Source organism: Aquarana catesbeiana, linkage group LG01 (assembly GCF_042186555.1).
Source record: "Aquarana catesbeiana isolate 2022-GZ linkage group LG01, ASM4218655v1, whole genome shotgun sequence".
NCBI lineage: Eukaryota > Metazoa > Chordata > Amphibia > Anura > Ranidae > Aquarana > Aquarana catesbeiana.
Window position 1 is genome coordinate 9054290 of NC_133324.1, and position 23677 is coordinate 9077966.

At 41.3% G+C, this 23677-nt stretch overlaps 1 long non-coding RNA gene across 2 annotated transcripts; it reads right to left on the reverse strand.

Moving 5' to 3' along the window:
* Positions 1–1453: 1453 nt before the first annotated feature.
* Positions 1454–10505, reverse strand: LOC141130117 (uncharacterized). 2 transcript variants are annotated; one of them, XR_012241998.1, is made up of 2 exons: positions 9931–10505; positions 1454–3884 (listed from the first exon to the last, which is right to left on the reverse strand). It is a non-coding gene; the product is annotated as an uncharacterized lncRNA (long non-coding RNA). The 2 variants fall into 2 exon arrangements; XR_012242000.1 differs by having other exon boundaries at positions 9926–10505.
* Between the last annotated feature and the right edge of the window lie 13172 nt (positions 10506–23677).

Below are 23677 nucleotides of genomic sequence, written 5' to 3' on the forward strand. Positions count from 1 at the left end.
TCATTGGTGCCACCTCATCGTGCCACCATATCAGTGCCTGTCAGTGCCACCTTATCAGTGCCCATCAGTGAAAGAGAAAACTTACTTATTTACAATTTTTTTTAACAGAAACAAAAGCAAAACTTTTATTTTTTTCAAAATTTTTGGTCTTTTCTTATTTGTTTAGCAAAAAATAAAAACCTCAGAGGTGATAAAATACCACCAAAAGAAAGCTCTATTTGTGGGAACAAAATGATAAAAATTTAGTTTGGGTACAGTGTTGTATGATCGTGCAATTGTCATTCAAACTAAGACAGCGCTGAAAGCTGAAATTTGGTCTGGGCAGGAAGGAGTCTAAGTGCCTTGTATTCAAATGGTTAAATAGTGCTGCTGCCTGTGGTATTAATAGGATCAGAACAACAGCAATTGTCTTCAGGTAGCTTTAGGTGCACACTGTGCAGAGGACGCACTACACTAACTGTAAATACTGCAGCTGCCTGCCTGTGGTACTAATAGGATCAGAACAACAGCAATTGTTTTCAGGTAGCTTTAGGTGCACACTGTGCAGAGGACACAGTACACTAACTGTAAATACTGCAGCTGCCTGCCTGTGGTATCAATAGGATCAGAACAACAGCAATTGTCTTCAGGTAGCTTTAGGTGCACACTGTGCAGAGGACGCACTACACTGACTGTAAATACTGCAGCTGCCTGCCTGTGGTACTAATAGGATCGGAAGAACACCAGCAATTGTCTTCAGGTAGCTTTAGGTGCACACTGTGCAGAGGACACAGTACACTAACTGTAAATACTGCAGCTGCCTGCCTGTGGTATTAATTGGAACAGAACAACAGCAATTGTCTTCAGGTAGCTTTGGGTGCTCACTGTGCAGAGGACACAGTACACTAACTGTAAATACTGCAGCTGTGTGCCTGTGGTATTAATAGAATCAGAGCAACAGCAATTGTCTTCAGGTAGCTTTAGGTGCACACCGTGCAGAGGACACAGTACACTAACTGTAAATATTGCAGCTGCCTGCCTGTGGTACTAATAGGATCAGAAGAACACCACCAATTTTCTTCAGATAGCTTCAGGTGCACACTGTGCAGAGGACGCACTACACTAACTGTAAATACTGCAGCTGCCTGCCTGTGGTACTAATAGGATCAGAAGGACACCACCAATTTTATTCAGGTAGCTTTAGGTGCACACTGTGCAGAGGACACAGTACACTAACTGTAAATACTGCAGCTGCCTGCCTGTGGTACTAATAGGATCAGAAGAACACCACCAACTTTCTTCAGGTAGCTTTAGATGCTCACTGTGTGTAAGGGTTAGAGTTCCTTTTTATCTTTGTGCTTTGAGTTCTTGTGTGGACTTCTTTCTTCTTGTTTTAATTTTGTATGTTAGTAGGATCACCAGGTTATCAAACCCTTCAAATGCATTTGGGAGCAAAACACCACAGGAGACAGAATTATGATGCTTTAACTCAAAGTATATTTTAACCGTTCATGATATATATAGTATGCTTACAAGGCAAAGTATAAGAGGCGTATTACAAGGCGGTGTATTTAGAACCAATCATGAGAATCAACATCAGATGGTCCGAGACTAATTACTGATTAATTATGCTTAGCTTCTGCTTGGTATTTGATCTCCTATCTACTATTTACTTTAGCTAGAGCATGTCATGTCAAACTGTTCAGGGTCTTTCCAAGAACTATGAACTGTGTATTTTGTTACATGATTTATCTTGTCAGCAAATTCTATCTTAACTCTTATTTCTACTGCTAAAAGATTCTACATGCAAAGATACAGCTGCGAACAAAATGGAGACTGTATAGTCAATCATATCCTTACAATCCCTCCTTTTATCCCTTACACAAAGGGATAAACTACATAAGTAAATTAAATGTCCAAGGTACTATCCATAAGAACAAATTCATAATGTCTTTGTCTCATAGAGGGATGTTACATATTGAGGGTAACATCACCATTCCCCTGGAAGTGATTAGGAATCCATTGGTTGCAGCTCATATTCAGTTTTTGAAGATTGGTTCATCTTGTACCTATATCCTTTGACCATGCAGAGCAAAAGCTTGAAGATGACATATGCAAAGAGAACAAACAAAAGACACATCAGTATCACAACACCTACTTTCCTTATCAATAAAAACAATCCACTAAACCATCGTTTCTCAACTCCAGTCCTCAAGGCGCACCAACAGGTCTTGTTTTCAGGATTACCCTCAGATGAAATGGCTGTGGTAATTACTAAGGCAGTGATACTGATTAAATCACCTGTGCAAAATAATGGTAAGCCTGAAAACATGACCTGTTGGGGCGCCTTGAGGACTGGAGTTGAGAAACACTGCACTAAACCATTCTCCTGCCCCTCCCAATCCTTTAAATGGATTCCATCCTTCTTCTGCAATACTTCTCGCTTTATGTTGTAATTCCTTTATTCTATGCAAATGCTCTTCTATTTTATTTTCATAGTCTGATGTCCATGTACAACATTAATTTCCTATAAATTGGCAAAATCCTCCTTCTGAAGCTAACAAGTAATCTAAAGCCATTTTCTCTTGCAAAGCTAATCTACTTAATTCTCGTACTTCTTAATTTAATAAATCTATAGCACTTGTGGTCTCATTTAGAATTTCATCCATGATATCTGAGAATTAATTTAATCTTTCCATCAAAACAACTCCCCACCCTGTAAAGGATGGAAACATAGACCAAGTCATGTCTCCAGCATCAAAAAGTTCTCTTTTCTCCTTATGATTCCATACAGTTCTTAATTGATAACTTGCATCAATATCATTTTCTGATACATAAGCAGCAGGTACCAAAGTTACTAGAGCACACACACCTGATACATTATCTGGAACAATTTTATATGCATGGTCTCCGCATAACCAAAAGAAGGGTGTAATAAGTGAGAAACATTTAAGGATTCTGGCCTTCTGTACTATTTTATCTATCAAAAAGAAAGTTGTATATAGATGTTTGTTCATTATTGCTGAACTGCAATGTTTCCCTTGACATATAACCATGTTATCTGTACTATGGGGGTCTGAAACATCAATGTCCCCTATGTCTACTACAAGACCCTTAGGACATTTTACTCTTCCAATTCTACCACCTTTCCCTCCTAGTCGGTAGCCAATACTAGGGTTTCCTTGTTTTCCACTCACATATATTGGTTGTCTTAATTGTTTACAAAAATACTCATCCATACTGGAGAAGTTCTTTCCTATTCCTGCTTCCCAAATCTCATCATAAGGTTGTGCAATGTTAATATTTAAACTTTCATTTATGGGTGCTGATTGATTTATTATAATGCTATAGGGGATAAATACAGCCATCATTGCAGGATTTGTAACACCTAGTGGAGGCCTAGAGCATACCCAACAATTGGATTTGTTGGCTGTCTGTGCAATTTTCATATGAGTTTTCCATAATAGACTTGGATACTCATCATTTTTTAGACTTCGTTTATTAATATCTGTTGTAGCCATGAGTTGTGTGCACTGTAATCTGTTTGACCATGGGCAAGAATCATATATGTCACATGCTATCATATATGTGACAAGACCCAGTGTTATGGAAATGGTACAGACAGTTACTCCCCTATGTTTTATCAGTGTGGTCAACGGTATTTCCCTCTGACGTTCCTTTCGCAAGATCCTGGGCCTTATCATCTCCTCTTGGTCCTCTTCTTGGTGCATGCTTGATTCTTGATGCATGTATCCATGCTGGAGATTACTCAGTCAGAATAGCAGTTCTTGTAATTGCGATTACTGTTGTTGGTTCACCATAGGGTGGATCCAGCGACCCGTGCTTCTGCAGTTGTTTAACAAGAACCTGATCACCTACTTGAAAAGGATGTGTTGGCTGTCCTGCTGGAAGTGGGAAAGACAAAGAGACATCACCATAGATTGAATTTAATTTCTCGATCAATTTCACCACATGTTCTTGTTGTATCACTTCTAAATCTCCTTGCTGTAATTGTGGTATACCCCTAACCCAAGGTGTGGGAAATGGTCTTCCCATTAAAACTTCAAAAGGGGATAATTTTGTGGTCTTGTTAGGGGTCATCCTTATCTCTGCAAGTACAGCTGGTAGATGTTCTATCCAATTTTTAAAACTTCCCCCTGTTCCTTTCCTTAACTTATCTTTGATGGTTCTGTTCATTCTTTCTACAATTCCTGAACTCTGTGGATGATATGGTATGTGAAATTTCCAGTCAATTGCTAACAATCTTCTAATGTGCCCTGTTAGAGCTGCTGTAAATGCTGGCCCCTTGTCGCTGTCTATGATTACAGGGCACCCATATCTTGGGATCCACTCCTTACACAGGATTTTAGTGACTGTCTTAGCGCTCTCTCTTACTGTGGGAATTCCTTCAATCCATTTAGAAAATGTGTCCACGATCACCAAAAGAAATTTAAAACCACCCTTTGCTACTGGCATATGTGTGAAATTAATTTGTAATTCCTGCATTGGACCTTGGGGTGCTGGCAAATGATCCAAAGCACCTACCTTCTTCCCCTGTACATTGTTTTGTGCGCATGTTAAACACCTAGATAGTTGAACATCAATGAGATTCCACAAATCCCTGCATACAAAATGTCTAGCAATAGCCAGCAATGTATTCTTTTTACTTTTATGTCCAAATCCATGATAGTGAGAAATGAACAATGGAGCCACCGCTCTTGGAAGACCATACTTACAAATGTCTCCCTCTTTGTTGGCCCACAGACCAAACTGGTCTTGGGACAACCCATGCTTTGACCAAAATTCAAAGTCATCTGGCATCGCTAGTGCTTGTAAATGAAAAAGGTCTGTATCCTCAACCAAGGAAGGTATTAAAAATGATGACATAATTAAATGTGATGGACCACTGGGCTTAGAGGCTATTGATTTTGCAATTTGATCAACAAATTTATTCCCCAAAGAGATTTTGTCAGATCCATTGCTATGTCCTTTACATTTAATGATAGCAATCCTTGCTGGGAGCATGATTGCTGAAAGAAGATTTTGTATAAGGTCAGCATGAGAAATGCCTTTTCCATCTGCGGTTACAAAACCTCTCTTTTGCCATATTTTTGCGAAGTCATGGACTGCACCGAAAGCATATTTAGAGTCAGTTTAAATGTTTACATTTTTTCCTTCATATAGCTGACAAGCTCTTGTTAAAGCTATTAACTCAGCTGCTTGTGCAGAAGGATATGGTAGAGAATCAGCTTCAATTAACTTGTAATTGAACTATTGCATATCCTGTGTGGAAAGTCCTGTCATCTGGTCTTGTGGATGACCCATCTACAAAAACGTCCTCTGCTCCCAAAATAGGAGTTTCTAATAAGTCAGGTCTTGGTGTTGTGTCTTGTTGTATTATGTCCATGCAGTCATGTTCCTCAAGTGTGTTATCTTCAGAATGTATAATCATTGCATGTAAGAAGGCAATTGGACCTGAGTTAGGAGGAGAATATTTAATCTCCAAATTTGCTGAAGAAGTAAGAATTACTTCATATCCTGAACTGCGTTGAGCTGTCATGTGCTGAGTGGTATTGTTTCTCAAAACATGTACTACTTGATGTGTAGTATGCAAAACAGTGTGATGGGAAAGAGTTAAATTTTGTGCACTTTCTACTGCAATTGCACATGCAGCCACAGCTCTCAAACATGCTGGCATACCTTGTAAAGGTATTGGCAACATCTTTGAAAGAAAAGCAGTTGGTCTCATAGAGCTACCATGCTCCTGGGCCAAGACTGCCGCCATTACCGCTCCCCCCTCTCTACAATACAAATGAAAGGACTGGTTGTAATTTAGGATGCCAAGACTTGGTGACGTAATAAGAAGATTTTTGAGAATCTTGTAAGATTTGTGCATTTCATCAGTCCATTGTAACTTGACTGGTTGATCTTGGGTTGTGGCTGCCCAAAGAATAGAATCATAATGAGAACAGTCTGGTATCCATTGCCTGCAATAGGTAATCATGCCCAGAAAAGTCATCATTTCAGCTTTTGTGGATGGTTTTGGCAAGGTATTGATGGCTTGCATCCTATCTGTGGAAAGTTTTCTTTGTTCCTGGGAGAGGAGGAATCCCAAGTATTTTACAGTCTTTTGACAGTATTGAAGTTTGCTTTTTGAGGCACTGTGTCCTGCTTCAGCAAGGTGTTTCATGAGTGAAATGGAGTCAGTCTGGCACCCTTCCTTTTCTGTATTGATGAGAAGGAGATCATCTACATACTGTAGGAGGGTGGAGCTGCAACTAGGAGTCCATGACGGCAGGGTCTCCTGAGCTACTCGAGAGTATACTGCAGGTGAGTCCACAAAGCCTTGTGGAAGCCGGACCCATGTCATTTGGATTTTTTGAAAACAAAAAGCAAACAGTGGCTGCGTCTCTTCATCAATGGGAATAGAAAAATATGCATTTGACAGGTCAATAACTGTGAAAAATTCAGCATCTGATGGTATGGATGTTAGCAATGAGTTAACATCAGGTACCACTGGTGCAATGGGCTGTATCAAGTTATTGATTGCTCTAAGGTCTTGTGTAAACCTACAACCTCCCTTAGGTTTAGGTATTGGATTGATAGGTGTGTTGTAAGGTGACACAGTGAGTTTGACCACCCCATTTTCCAGAAAATGTTGAATAACAGGTGCAATACCTTCTTCCTTCTCTCTACTGAGAGGATATTGTTTTACATAGATTGGAGATGTGTTAGGTTTGAGTGTAGCTTTGTAAGGTGTACAATCTATGAATCCTACATCAGTAGGGTGTTCAGTCCAAAAATGTGCAGGTATTTCCATTAAGTCAGTCTCAAAGTCTTGAAACAAATGAAAAGTCATGTACTCTGGTGGAACATCTATAGGAACAATACATACCATAGGTGAAGTAACATCAACTCCCCCTTGTGGTGAAAATTGAATGTTAATTTGAAAAATACCAAGCAAATCTCTGCCCAACAAATTAGCAGGACATTCTGGTATTATCAAAAAGGAAAATTCTCCCAACAGTGTTCCATCCAATGTAGTCACAGTCAATGGTGGGGTGCGCCCACACAGTATTGCAACTCCAGTAATGCCTATTGAAGTCTCACTACTTTCCCAAGGCCCTTCATATGAATATGTATTTAAAGAACTGCTGCTTGCTTCTGAATCTATCAATAGATCAGTTTGTTTTCCTTGAATTATAAAGGAACAAAAGGGCATGTCAGTCCATGAAGGGGAAAGTTGGGTAAATTCTGTGGTGAGGGAGTTTACTTCTAGGCTGTCCTATTGGGTATTTCTTTTGTTCTGCCAATCAATGGGATAGCGTACTGCTCTTGGAAATGTTTGCCTCATATTTTGTTGGGGATTATTGTTGTAATATTTCTTTCTTCTATTTGGGCATTCCATCTTCCAGTGACCATTTAACCCACATTCAAAACACCTATTCCTTTTCTGCTCCTCGCTATCCCTTCTCAGAGGAAACTTTCCCTTTACTCTATCTTGATTGTCCCTATTCCCTCTGTATTGGAATGCTTGAATAGTAGATTTACCATAATCAAAGCATCCTGCAGAATCTTTTAACATGATGCTATCTTCCAATTTTTTAGGTTCTAACGTATGCCAACTATCAATCATTTGTTTTATTGTCCGTGCAATCTCAGGACGAAAGGCATTCATTAAAGTTTGCACATAAACTAATTCAAGACCATTGCCTTTACCTAAACCCGCCTCCTCTGTCCAAACCTTTCTGAAACTCCGTATGAATGTGCTCACCTCTTCCTTTGGGAGTTGTTTACAAATAACTACAGGGCCGATATTCTTTTTATCTCCATGCTCTTTAATCCATATTTCTAAAACTTTATCCCACATTTCTTTAATGTCTCCTTGCTTCCGGAAAGGATACTCTCCTGAAGGATAGACTTTATCAAGATCATGTAGTTTGGGTATTTGTGCCCAATCAAACTCACTGTCGTATAGCTCATCGTATCCCATAACTCCTTGGATTATGAGTTTATAATCCTCTCCAGTATAATTTAATCCCTTTGTGGTTCTTTTTAGATAACTTATTGCAGCTTGGGGATTTTTCTGTGGGGGTGGGCATCCAGATAAAATACTATTTAGAGTGTGGGGATCAAGGGGTTTAATGATAACTTGTTCCCCTACAGTCATGAATGGGGCTTGTAACATGGGAGACGGACCAACAGTTTCTTGCCTCCGTATTTCTTCTTGTTTTAACTTTTCCCTTTGTGCTCTGGTTAAGATTTTCCCGTCTTCCCCATCTCCTGGTAATTGAGATGAAGTTGAAGGTTCCATCATGTCCTCAGTTGTAGAGACAGAATCAGCTATTGCTACCTCATGTGGAGCAGATGCCTTAGCTGAAACGTGTACAACCGAGAGGGGTCTTGTTGGAGAGGAGGTTGATGCACCAGATGCCTCATCATCCTCATCATCGCTACTACTCACTAAATCTCTTGCTTGCATTTGTGCCCGTTGTACTGAACCTACATACATACATACACTATCATCATCATCATTAGTTCCTGCCAAGCTGGGATATATACATAAGGAGGTGGGGCTGTTGGAGGTCTAGGAAATATACAATCACGGCACTCACATGTTCCCATGAATGGCATAGTTCCTAATTCCTGCACACCATTATCTTGCTACAATTGAGTAATCAATTGTTTTCTATTAAGAGTGGATCCTAACTTTAACTTTTTGTGTTTTCCCATTTTTCTTAACTCCTCATTTGAATATTCTCCATAAAACCCATCTTTGCTTTGTTGGAAATCATCCATTCCCAACATTTGTGTTAATTTTATTTTATTTGCACCCTCCGTATGCCATATTCCTCTTTGTTTTGCTTGCTTTCTTAAATTATTGATTGGAACCTCTTCATACTCAGTTGTCATTGCTAGCAAACTTTTATTAGTCCCATCATTCACTGATGGTTTATAATATGGAGCTAATTTTATCCATGTCTTGGCACACTTGCCCATATATTTCATATCCCATTCAGGATCTCCTGAATAGTACGGGAATGCTTCTTTATCATTTAAACACAATCCTCTGATCATGTTTACATGGAAAAGTGAGAATGATCCTGTTCTTGGGAAAGGCTCAAAACCAAGTTTTGTCTGTGACAATTCAAGCAAATTAGTCAGAAAAGGTTCTACATAAAATGCCCCTGCATATCTTTCAACAGATTCTTTAGCAGTTTAGGTTTTCATTTTCCAAAGCCTTAGGAAACACTACTCCACTCAACCTCTTACCTGCTGACTTTGGTATTTCATTTTGAGTCTTAAATTTAATCTTGGTTTTAGCAAGTTCATCATTTTTCTTACCCCTTCTTGAAACTAAATTACTCATTCTATAGCTGTCACTTTATTCTCTAGGCAAATGAAAATACAAAAACCTTAAAAACACAATCAAAAAATCACATGCAGGATGATATTTTCTAGGCAAATTTCTGTATACCTTTATACACTTTATAGATGTACTTACCACTTCTACAATTTTATCACAATACTCTTATATCATGACTACTCTATAGCATGCAAAACAAACACATAGCACATAGAACAAACATGCAACCAGACATGTGTTTGATAACCAGGTGATATACAATGATAGTCAAATAGCAACAAATTATGTTAGGAAAATGAAAAAGAAAAATCAGACTTTGAATCAAAAAAGTCGATTTTCTCAAAGAAAACCTGACGCCTCAAAATAAGTATAAACCTGTGCTTTCCAAGCACCCTTTGCTTATCCAAGCAAAATGCTAGCATATACCTGCTTTCCCAAAGCAGAAACCTTTGCTGCTAAAAGCAGAACCTTTGCTGTCCCACAGCAATAAAACCTGCCACACACTCCAATGTCACAACTCAAAAGCACACCAGTTCTGTCACCAGCAGTGACACAGCCGAGAGGAAAGAAAAGACATACATTACCATCTCCACTGATATCACCGCTTGATAGACAGTCCCACTTACTGACACCACTCTGTAAGGGATAGAGTTCCTTTTTATCTTTGTGCTTTGAGTTCTTGTGTGGACTTCTTTCTTCTTGTTTTAATTTTGTATGTTAGTAGGATCACCAGGTTATCAAACCCTTCAAATGCATTTGGGAGCAAAACACCACAGGAGACAGAATTATGATGCTTTAACTCAAAGTATATTTTAACCGTTCATGATATATATAGTATGCTTACAAGGCAAAGTATAAGAGGCGTATTACAAGGCGGTGTATTTAGAACCAATCATGAGAATCAACATCAGATGGTCCGAAACTAATTACTGATTAATTATGCTTAGCTTCTGCTTGGTATTTGATCTCCTATCTACTATTTACTTTAGCTAGAGCATGTCATGTCAAACTGTTCAGGGTCTTTCCAAGAACTATGAACTGTGTATTTTGTTACATGATTTATCCTGTCAGCAAATTCTATCTTAACTCTTATTTCTACTGCTAAAAGATTCTACATGCAAAGATACAGCTGCGAACAAAATGGAGACTGTATAGTCAATCATATTCTTACACTGTGCAGAGGACACAGTACACTAACTGTAAATACTGCAGCTGCATACCTGTGGTATTATTAGAATCAGAACAACAACAATTGTCTTCAGGTAGCTTTAAGTGCACACTGTGCAGAGGACACAGTACACTAACTGTAAATACTGCAGCTGCCTGCCTGTGGTATTAATAGGATCAGAACAACAGTAATTGTCTTCAGGTAGCTTTAGGTGCACACTGTGCAGAGGACACAGTACACTAACTGTGAATACTGCAGCTGCCTGTGGTATTAATAGAATCAGAACAACAGCAATTGTCTTCAGTTAGCTTAAGTTGCAAACCGTGCAGAGGACTAAGTACACTAACTTTAAATACTGCAGCTGCCTGCCTGTGGTATCAATAGGATCAGAACAACAGCAATTGTCTTCAGGTAGCTTTAGGTGCACACTGTGCAGAGGACGCACTACACTGACTGTAAATACTGCAGCTGCCTGCCTGTGGTATTAATTGGATCAGAACAACAGCAATTGTCTTCAGGTAGCTTTAGGTGCTCACTGTGCAGAGGACGCACAACACTAACTGCAAATACTGCAGCTGTGTGCCTGTGGTATTAATAGAATCAGAACAACAGCAATTGTCTTCAGGTAGCTTCAGGTGCACACTGTGCAGAGGACGCACTACACTAACTGTAAATACTGCAGCTGCCTGCCTGTGGTACTAATAGGATCAGAAGGACACCACCAATTTTATACAGGTAGCTTTAGGTACACACTGTGCAGAGGACACAGTACACTAACTGTAAATACTGCAGCTGCCTGCCTGTGGTACTAATAGGATCAGAAGAACACCACCAACTTTCTTCAGGTAGCTTTAGATGCACACTGTGCAGAGGACACAGTACACTAACTGTAAATACTGTAGCTGCATACCTGTGGTATTATTAGAATCAGAACAACAACAATTGTCTTTAGGTAGCTTTAAGTGCACACTGTGCAGAGGACAGAGTACACTAACTGTAAATACTGCAGCTGCCTCCCTGTGGTATTAATAGGATCAGAAAAACAGTAATTGTCTTCAGGTAGCTTTAGGTGCACACTGTGAAGAGGACGCACTACACTAACTGTAAATACTGCAGCTGTGTGCCTGTGGTATTAATAGAATCAGAACAACAGCAATTGTCTTCAGTTAGCTTTATGTGCAAACCGTGCAGAGGACACAGTACAGTAACTGTAAATATAGCAGCTGCCTGACTGTGGTACTAATAGGATCAGAAGGACACCACCAATTTTATTCAGGTAGCTTTAGGTGCACACTGTGCAGAGGACACAGTACACTAATTGTAAATACTGCAGCTGCCTGTCTGTGGTACTAATAGGATCAGAAGAACACCACCAACTTTCTTCAGGTAGCTTTAGATGCACACTGTGCAAAGGACACAGTACACTAACTGTAAATACTGCAGCTGATACCTGTGGTATTAATAGAATCAGAACAACAACAATTGTCTTCAGGTAGCTTTAAGTGCACACTGTGCAGAGGACGCAGTACACTAACTGTAAATAATGCAGCTGCCTGCCTGTGGTATCAATAGGATCAGAACAACAGCAATTGTCTTCAGGTAGCTTTAGGTGCACACTGTGCAGAGGACGCACTACACTAACTGTAAATACTGCAGCTGAATGCCTGTGGTACTAATAGGATCAGAACAACAGCAATTGTCTTCAGGTAGCTTTAGGTGCACACTGTGCAGAGAACACAGTACACTAACTTTAAATAGTGCTGCTGCCTGTGGTATTAATAGGATCAGAACAAAAGCGATTGTCTTCAGGTAGCTTTAGGTGCACACCGTGCAGAGGACACAGAACACTAACTGTAAATATTGCAGCTGCCTGCCTGTGGTATCAATAGGAACAATACAACAGCAATTGTCTTCAGGTAGCTTTAGGTGTACACTGTGCAGAGGACACAGTACACTAACTGTGAATACTGCAGCTGCCTGCCTGTGGTACTAATAGGATCAGAAGAACACCACCAACTTTCTTCAGGTAGCTTTAGATGCACACTGTGCAGAGGACACAGTACACTAACTGTAAATACTGCAGCTGCATACCTGTGGTATTAATAGTATCTGAACAACAACAATTGTCTTCAGGTAGCTTTAAGTTCACACTGTTCAGAGGACACAGTACACTAACTGTAAATACTGCAGCTGCCTGCCTGTGGTATTAATAGGATCAGAACAACAGTCATTGTCTTCAGTTAGCTTTAGGTGCACACTGTGCAGAGGACACAGTACACTAATTATAAATACTGCAGCTGCCTGCCTGTGGTATCAATAGGAACAGAACAACAGCAATTGTCTTCTGGTAGCTTTAGGTGCACACTGTGCAGAGGACACAGTACACTAATTGTAAATACTGCAGCTGCCTGCCTGTGGTACTAATAGAATCAGAAGAACACCAACAACTTTCTTCAGGTAGCTTTAGATGCACACTGTGCAGAGGACACAGTACACTAACTGTAAATACTGCAGCTGATACCTGTGGTATTAATAGAATCAGAACAACAACAATTGTCTTCAGGTAGCTTTAAATGCACACTGTGCAGAGGACGCAGTACACTAACTGTAAATAATGCAGCTGCCTGCCTGTGGCATCAATAGGATCAGAACAACAGCAATTGTCTTCAGGTAGCTTTAGGTGCACACTGTGCAGAGGACGCACTACACTAACTGTGAATACTGCAGCTGAATGCCTGTGGTACTAATAGGATCAGAACAACAGCAATTGTCTTCAGGTAGCGTTAGGTGCACACTGTGCAGAGAACACAGTACACTAACTTTAAATAGTGCTGCTGCCTGTGGTATTAATAGGATCAGAACAAAAGCAATTGTCTTCAGGTAGCTTTAGGTGCAAGCTGTGCAGAGGACACAGTACACTAACTTTAAATAATGCCGCTGCCTGTGGTATTAATAGGATCAGAACAAAAGCAATTGACGTTAGGTAGCTTTAGGTGCACACTGTGTAGAGGATGAACTACACTAACTGTAAATACTGCAGCTGCCTGCCTGTGGTACTAATAGGATCAGAAACACACCACCAATTTTCTTCAGGTAGCTTTAGGTGCACACTGTGCAGAGGACACAGTACACTAACTGTAAATTCTGTAGCTGCCTGCCTATGGTACTAATAGGATCAGAAGAACACCACCAATTTTCTTCAGGTAGCTTCAGGTGCACACTGTGCAGAGGACGCACTACACTAACTGTAAATACTGCAGCTGCCTGCCTGTGGTACTAATAGGATCAGAAGAACACCACCAACTTTCTTCAGGTAGCTTTAGGTGCACACTGTGCAGAGGACACAGTACACTAACTGTATATACTGCAGTTGCCTGCCTGTGGTATTAATAGGATCAGAACAACAGTAATTGTCTTCAGGTAGCTTTAGGTGCACACTGTGCAGAGGACACAGTACACTAACTGTGAATACTGCAGCTGCCTGTGGTATTAATAGGATCAGAACAACAGCAATTGTCTTCAGGTAGCTTTAGGTGCACACTGTGAAGAGGACGCACTACACTAACTGTAACTACTGCAGCTGTGTGCCTGTGGTATTAATAGAATCAGAACAACAGCAATTGTCTTCAGTTAGCTTTAGGTGCAAACCGTGTAAAGGACACAGAACACTAACTGTAAATACTGCAGCTTCCTGCCTGTGGTACTAATAGGATCAGAAGAACATCACCAACTTTCTTCAGGTAGCTTTAGGTGCACACTGTGAAGAGGACGCACTACACTAACTGTAAATACTGCAGCTGTGTGCCTGTGGTATTAATAGAATCAGAACAACAGCAATTGTCTTCAGTTAGCTTTATGTGCAAACCGTGCAGAGGACACAGTACAGTAACTGTAAATATAGCAGCTGCCTGACTGTGGTACTAATAGGATCAGAAGGACACCACCAATTTTATTCAGGTAGCTTTAGGTGCACACTGTGCAGAGGACACAGTACACTAATTGTAAATACTGCAGCTGCCTGTCTGTGGTACTAATAGGATCAGAAGAACACCACCAACTTTCTTCAGGTAGCTTTAGATGCACACTGTGCAAAGGACACAGTACACTAACTGTAAATACTGCAGCTGATACCTGTGGTATTAATAGAATCAGAACAACAACAATTGTCTTCAGGTAGCTTTAAGTGCACACTGTGCAGAGGACGCAGTACACTAACTGTAAATAATGCAGCTGCCTGCCTGTGGTATCAATAGGATCAGAACAACAGCAATTGTCTTCAGGTAGCTTTAGGTGCACACTGTGCAGAGGACGCACTACACTAACTGTAAATACTGCAGCTGAATGCCTGTGGTACTAATAGGATCAGAACAACAGCAATTGTCTTCAGGTAGCTTTAGGTGCACACTGTGCAGAGAACACAGTACACTAACTTTAAATAGTGCTGCTGCCTGTGGTATTAATAGGATCAGAACAAAAGCGATTGTCTTCAGGTAGCTTTAGGTGCATGCTGTGCAGAGGACACAGTACACTAACTTTAAATAATGCCGCTGCCTGTGGTATTAATAGGATCAGAACAAAAGCAATTGACGTTAGGTAGCTTTAGGTGCACACTGTGCAGAGGACACAGTACACTAATTATAAATACTGCAGCTGCCTGCCTGTGGTATCAATAGGAACAGAACAACAGCAATTGTCTTCTGGTAGCTTTAGGTGCACACTGTGCAGAGGACACAGTACACTAATTGTAAATACTGCAGCTGCCTGCCTGTGGTACTAATAGGATCAGAAGAACACCAACAACTTTCTTCAGGTAGCTTTAGATGCACACTGTGCAGAGGACACAGTACACTAACTGTAAATACTGCAGCTGATACCTGTGGTATTAATAGAATCAGAACAACAACAATTGTCTTCAGGTAGCTTTAAATGCACACTGTGCAGAGGACGCAGTACACTAACTGTAAATAATGCAGCTGCCTGCCTGTGGCATCAATAGGATCAGAACAACAGCAATTGTCTTCAGGTAGCTTTAGGTGCACACTGTGCAGAGGACGCACTACACTAACTGTGAATACTGCAGCTGAATGCCTGTGGTACTAATAGGATCAGAACAACAGCAATTGTCTTCAGGTAGCGTTAGGTGCACACTGTGCAGAGAACACAGTACACTAACTTTAAATAGTGCTGCTGCCTGTGGTATTAATAGGATCAGAACAAAAGCAATTGTCTTCAGGTAGCTTTAGGTGCAAGCTGTGCAGAGGACACAGTACACTAACTTTAAATAATGCAGCTGCCTGTGGTATTAATAGGATCAGAACAAAAGCAATTGACGTTAGGTAGCTTTAGGTGCACACTGTGTAGAGGATGAACTACACTAACTGTAAATACTGCAGCTGCCTGCCTGTGGTACTAATAGGATCAGAAGAACACCACCAATTTTCTTCAGGTAGCTTTAGGTGCACACTGTGCAGAGAACACAGTACACTAACTGTAAATACTGTAGCTGCCTGCCTATGGTACTAATAGGATCAGAAGAACACCACCAATTTTCTTCAGGTAGCTTCAGGTGCACACTGTGCAGAGGACGCACTACACTAACTGTAAATACTGCAGCTGCCTGCCTGTGGTACTAATAGGATCAGAAGAACACCACCAACTTTCTTCAGGTAGCTTTAGGTGCACACTGTGCAGAGGACACAGTACACTAACTGTATATACTGCAGTTGCCTGCCTGTGGTATTAATAGGATCAGAACAACAGTAATTGTCTTCAGGTAGCTTTAGGTGCACACTGTGCAGAGGACACAGTACACTAACTGTGAATACTGCATCTGCCTTTGGTATTAATAGGATCAGAACAACAGCAATTGTCTTCAGGTAGCTTTAGGTGCACACTGTGAAGAGGACGCACTACACTAACTGTAACTACTGCAGCTGTGTGCCTGTGGTATTAATAGAATCAGAACAACAGCAATTGTCTTCAGTTAGCTTTAGGTGCAAACCGTGTAAAGGACACAGAACACTAACTGTAAATACTGCAGCTTCCTGCCTGTGGTACTAATAGGATCAGAAGAACATCACCAACTTTCTTCAGGTAGCTTTAGGTGCACACTGTGCAGAGGACACAGTACACTAACTGTAAATACTGCAGCTGCCTGCCTGTGGTATTAATAGGATCAGAACAACAGTAAAATCTTCAGGTAGCTTTAGGTGCACACTGTGCAGAGGACACAGTACACTAACTGTGAATACTGCAGCTGCCTGTGGTATTAATTGGATCAGAAAAACAGCAATTGTCTTCAGGTAGCTTTAGGTGCTCACTGTGCAGAGGACGCACTACACTAACTGTAAATACTGCAGCTGTGTGCCTGTGGTATTAATAGAATCAGAACAACAGCAATTGTCTTCAGGTAGCTTTAGGTGCACACCGTGCAGAGGACACAGTACACTAACTGTAAATATTTCTGCTGCCTGCCTGTGGTGCTAACAGGATCAGAAGAACACCACTAATTTTCTTCAGGTAGCTTCAGGTGCACACTGTGCAGAGGACGCACTACACTAACTGTAAATACTGCAGCTGCCTGCCTGTGGTACTAATAGGATCAGAAGGACACCACCAATTTTATTCAGGTAGCTTTAGGTGCACACTGTGTAGAGGACACAGTACACTAACTGTAAATACTGCAGCTTCTGCCTGTGGTACTAATAGGATCAGAAGAACACCACCAACTTTCTTCAGGTAGCTTTAGATGCACACTGTGCAGAGGACACTGTACACTAACTGTAAATACTGCAGCTGCCTGCCTGTGGTATTAATAGGATCAGAACAACAGCAATTGTTTTAAGGTAGCTTTAGGTGCACACTGTGCAGAGGAAACAGCACACTAACTGTAAATACTGAAGCTGTGTGTCTGTGGTACTAATAGGTTTAGAAGAACACCACCAATTTTCTTCAGGTAGCTTTAGGTGCACACTGTGCAGACAACACAGTACACTAACTATAAATACTGTAGCTGCCTGCCTATGGTACTAATAGGATCAGAAGAACACCTCCAATTTTCTTCAGGTAGCTTTAGGTGCACACTGTGCAGAGGACACAGTACACTAACTGTAAATACAGTAGCTGCCTGCCTGTGGTATTAATAGGATCAGAACAACAGTAATTGTCTTCAGATAGCTTTAGGTGCACACTGTGAAGAGGACACAGTACACTAACTGTGAATACTGCAGCTGCCTGTGGTATTAATAGGATCAGAACAACAGCAATTGTCTTCAGGTAGCTTTAGGTGCACACTGTGCAGAGGATGCAGTACACTAACTTTAAATACTGCAGCTGCCTTCCTGTGGTACTAATAGGATCAGAAGAACACCACCAATTTTCTTCAAGTAGCTTTAGATGGACACTGTGCAGAGGACACAGTACACTAACTGTAATACTGCAGCTGCCTGCCTGTGGTATTAATAGGATAAGAAGAACAGTAAATATCTTCAGATAGCTTTAGGTGCGCACTGTGCAGAGGACGCACTACACTAACTGTAAATACTGCAGCTGCCTGCCTGTGGTACTAATAGGATCAGAAAAACTGCAATTGCCTTCAGGTAGCGTTAGGTGCACGCTGTGCAGAGGACACAGTACACTAACTTTAAATAGTGCCACTGCCTGTGGTATTAATAGGATCAGAACAAAAGCAATTGCTTCAGGTAGCTTTAGGTGCACACTGTGTAGAGGATGCACTACACTAACTGTAAATACTGCAGTTGCCTGCCTGTGGTACTAATAGGATCAGAAGAACACCACCAATTTTCTTCAGATAGCTTTAGGTGCACACTGTGCAGAGGACACTGTGCACTAACTGTAAATACTGCAGCTGTGTGCCTGTGGTAATAATAGAATCAGAACAACAGCAATTGTCTTCAGGTAGCTTTAGGTGCACACCGTGTAGAGGACACAGTACACTAACTGTAAATATTGCAGCTGCCTGCCTGTGGTATCAATAGGATCAGAACAACAGCAATTGTCTTCAGGTAGCTTTAGGTGCACACTGTGCAGAGGACACAGTACACTAACTGTAAATACTGTAGCAGCCTGCCTATGGTACTAATAGGATCAGAAGAACACCACCAATTTTCTTCAGGTAGCTTTAGGTGCACACTGTGCAGAGGACACAGTACACTAACTGTAAATACTGTAGCTGCCTGCCTGTGGTATTAATAGGATCAGAACAACAGTAATTGTCTTGAGATAGCTTTAGGTGCACACTGTGCAGAGGAAGCACTACACTAACTGTAAATACTGCAGCTGCATACCTGTGGTATTAATAGGATCAGAACAGCAGCAATTGTCTTCAGGTAGCTTTAGGTGCACACTGTGCAGAGGACACAGTACACTAACTGTAAATATTGCAGTTGCCTGCCTGTGGTATCAATAGGATCAGAACAAAAGCAATTGTCTTCAGGTAGCTTTAGGTGCACACTGTGCAGAGGACACACTACACTAACTGTAAATACTGCTGCTGCCTGCCTGTGGTACTAATAGGATCAGAACAACAACAATTGTCTTCAGGTAGCTTTAGGTGCACTCTGTGCAGAGGACACAGTACACTGACTTTAAATAGTGCACCTGCCAAATGCTATCAAGAATCAATTCTGGGGCATCTTCTTAATGCTGCAAAGTCCTGCATTCCACTTTACTGGAAAAAACAATCACCACCAACGGCAGCCGACTGGCTACGTAAAGTGATAGACATTAGTAGAATGGAGGACTTGCTGGCGGCTGAGCGAAACCAACAAGACAAGTACTTCATGACTTGGAGTGGTTGGAAACAGTTCATAAATTCTACGGAGGGAATAGCCCTCCATAGATAGGAGACTCATGTATGAATGCTATTCTTTACACACCTTGGCCATCCCTCTCGGCTTGAATCTTTTTTTTTTTTGTTTGTGTTTTGTTTTGTTCGGTCTTGTTTTGTTTGTTTGTCTGTTTGTCTGGTCTAGTTTTCTTTGTTAATCGATTAGAAACAGGAAAAAAAAGAAACGAGCGTAGTTGGGTTTTTTTTTTTTAGAAAAGAAAAAAAAAAGAAAAAAGAAGAAAAAATAAATAGTGCAGCTGCCTGTGGTATTAATAGAATCAGAACAAAAGCAATTGTCTTCAGGTAGCTTTAGGTGCACACTGTGCAGATGATGCACTACACTAACTGTAAATACTGCAGCTGCCTGCCTATGGTACTAACAGGATCAGAACAACAGCAATTGTCTTCAGATAGCTTTAGGTGCACACTGTGCAGAGGACACAGTACACTAACTGTAAATACTGTAGCTGCCTGCCTATGGTACTAATAGGATCAGAAGAACACCACCAATTTTCTTCAGGTAGCTTTAGGTGCACACTGTGCAGAGGACACAGTACACTAACTGTAAATACTGAAGCTGTGTGCCTATGGTATTAATAGAATCAGAACAACAGCAATTGTCTTCAGGTAGCTTTAGGTGCACACCGTGCAGAGGACACAGTACACTGACTGTAAATATTGCAGCTGCCTGCCTGTGGTATCAATAGGATCAGAAAAAAAGCAATTGTCTTCAGGTAGCTTTGGGTGCACACTGTGCAGAGGACGCACTACACTAACTGTAAATACTGCAGCTGCCTGCCTGTGGTACTAATAGGATCAGAAGGACACCACAAATTTTATTCAGGTAGCTTTAGGTGCACACTGTGCAGAGGACACAGTACACTAACTGTAAATATTGCAGCTGCCTGCCTGTGGCATCAATAGGATCAGAACAACAGCAATTGTTTTCAGGTAGTTTTAGATGCACACTGTGCAGAGGACGCACTACACTAACCGAAAATACTGCAGCTGCCTGCCTATGGTACTAATAGGATCAGAAGAACACCACCAATTTTCTTCAGGTAGCTTTAGGTGCACACTGTGCAGAGGACACGGTACACTAACTGTAAATACTGTAGCTGCCTGCCTGTGGTATTAATATAATCAGAACAACAGCAATAGTGTTCAGAAAGCTTTAGGTGCACACTGTGCAGAGGATGCACTACACTAACTGTAAATACTGCAGCTGCCTTCCTGTGGTACTAATAGGATCAGAACAACAGCAATTGTCTTCGGTTAGCTTTAGGTGCACACTGTGCAGAGGACACAGTACACTGACTTTAAATAGTGCCGCTGCCTGTGGTATTAATAGAATCAGAACAAAAGCAATTGTCTTCAGGTAGCTTTAGGAGCACACTGTGCAGAGGATGCATTACACTAACTGTAAATACTGCAGCTGCCTGCCTGTGGTACTAACAGGATCAGAACAACAGCAATTGTTTTCAGGTAGCTTTAGGTGCACACTGTGCAGAGGACACAGTACACTAACTGTAAATATTGCAGCTGCCGGCCTGTGGTATCAATAGGTTCAGAACAACAGCAATTGTCTTCAGGTAGCTTTAGGTGCACACTGTGCAGAGGACACACTACACTAACTGTATATACTGCAGCTGCCTGCCTGTGGTACTAATAGAATCAGAAGAACACCACCAACTTTCTTCATTTAGCTTTAGATGCACACTGTGCAGAGGACACAGTACACTCACTGTAAATACTGCAGCTGCATACCTGTGGTACTAATAGAATCAGAAGAACACCACCAACTTTCTTCATTTAGCTTTAGGTGCACACTGTGCAGAGGATGCACTACACTAACTGTAAATACTGCAGCTGCATACCTGTGGTATTAATAGAATCAGAACAAAAACAATTGTCGTCAGGTATCTTTAAGTGCACACTGTGCAGAGGACACAGTACACTAACTGTAAATAATGCAGCTGCCTGCCTGTGGTATCAATGGGATCAGAACAACAGCAATTGTCTTCAGGTAGCTTTAGTTGCACACTGTGCAGAGGACGCACTACACTAACTGTAAATACTGCAACTGAATGCCTGTGGTACTAATAGGATCAGAACAACAGCAATTGTCTTCAGGTAGCTTTAGGTGCACACTGTGCAGAGGACACAGTACACTAACTGTGAATACTGCAGCTGCCTGTGGTATTAATAGGATCAGAACAACAGCAATTGTCTTCTGGTAGCTTTAGGTGCACACTGTGCAGAGGATGCACTACACTGACTGTAAATACTGCAGCTGCATGCCTGTGGTACTAATAGGATCGGAAGAACACCACCAATTTTCTTAAGGTAGCTTTAGGTGCACACTATGCAGAGGACACAGTACACTAACTGTAAATACTGCAGCTGCCTGCCTGTGGTACTAATAGGATCAGAAGAACACCACCAACTTTCTTCAGGTAGCTTTAGATGCACACTGTGCAGATGACACAATACACTAACTGTAAATACTGCAGCTGCCTGCCTGTGGTATTAATAGGATCAGAACAAAAGCAATTGTCTTCAGGTAGCTTTAGGTGCACACCGTGCAGAGGACACAGTACACTGACTTTAAATAGTGCCGCTGCCTGTGGTACTAACAGGATCAGAACAATAGCAATTGTTTTCAGGTAGCTTTAGGTGCACACTGTGCAGAGGACACAGTACACTAACTGTAAATACTGAAGCTGTGTGCCTGTGGTATTAACAGAATCAGAACAACAGCAATTGTCTTCAGGTAGCTTTAGGTGCAGACCGTGCAGAGGACACAGTACACTAACTGTAAATATTGCAGCTGCCTGCCTGTGGTACTAATAGTATCAGAAGAACACCACCAACTTTCTTCAGGTAACTTTAGATGCACACTGTGCAGAGGACACAGTACACTCACTGTAAATACTGCAGCTGCATACCTGTGGTATTAATAGAATCAGAACAACAACAATTGTCTTCAGGTAGCTTTAAGTGCACACTGTGCAGAGAACACAGTACACTAACTGTAAATAATGCAGCTGCCTGCTGTGGTATCAATAGGATCAGAACAACAGCAATTGTCTTCAGGTAGCTTTAGGTGCACACTGTGCAGAGAACACAGTACACTAACTTTAAATAGTGCTGCTGCCTGTGGTATTAATAGGAACAGAACAAAAGCAATTGTCGTTAGGTAGCTTTAGGTGCACACTGTGTAGAGGATGAACTACACTAACTGTAAATGCTGCAGCTTCCTGCCTGTGGTACTAATAGGATCAGAACAACAGCAATTGTTTTCAGGTAGCTTTAGGTGCACACTGTGCAGAGGACACAGTACACTAACTGTAAATACTGCAGCTGTGTACCTGTGGTAATAATAGAATCAGAACAACAGCAATTGTCTTCAGGTAGCTTTAGGTGCTCACCGTGCAGAGGATACAGTACACTAACTGTAAATATTGCAGCTGCCTGCCTGTGGTATCAATAGGATCAGAACAACAGCAATTGTCTTCAGGTAGCTTTAGGTGTACACTGTGCAGAGGACACACTACACTAACTGTAAATACTGCAGCTGCCTGCCTGTGGTACTAATAGGATCAGAAGAACACCACCAACTTTCTTCAGGTAGCTTTAGATGCACACTGTGCAGAGGACACGGTACACTAACTGTAAATACTGCAGCTGCATACCTGTGGTATTAATAGAATCTGAACAACAACAATTGTCTTCATGTAGCTTTAAGTTCACACTGTTCAGAGGACACAGTACACTAACTGTAAATACTGCTGCTGCCTTCCTGTGGTATTAATAGGATCAGAACAACAGTCATTGTCTTAAGGTAGCTTTAGGTGCACACTGTGCAGAGGACTCAGTACACTAACTGTAAATACTGCAGCTGCCTGCCTATGGTACTAATAGGATCAGAACAACAGTAATTGTCTTCAGGTAGCTTTAGGTGCACACTGTGCAGAGGACACAGTACACTAACTTTAAACAGTGCCGCTGCCTGTGGTATTAATAGGATCAGAACAAAAGCAATTGTCGTTAGGTAGCTTTAGGTGCACACTGTGTAGAGGATGAACTACACTAACTGTAAATACTGCAGCTGCCTGCCTGTGGTATAAATAGCATCAGAAGAACACCACCAATTTTCTTCAGGTAGCTTTAGGTGCACACTGTGCAGAGGACACAGTACACTAACTGTAAATACTGTAGCTGCCAACCTATGGTACTAATAGGATCAGAAGAACACCACCAATTTTCTTCAGGTAGCTTCAGGTGCACACTGTGCAGAGGACACACTACACTA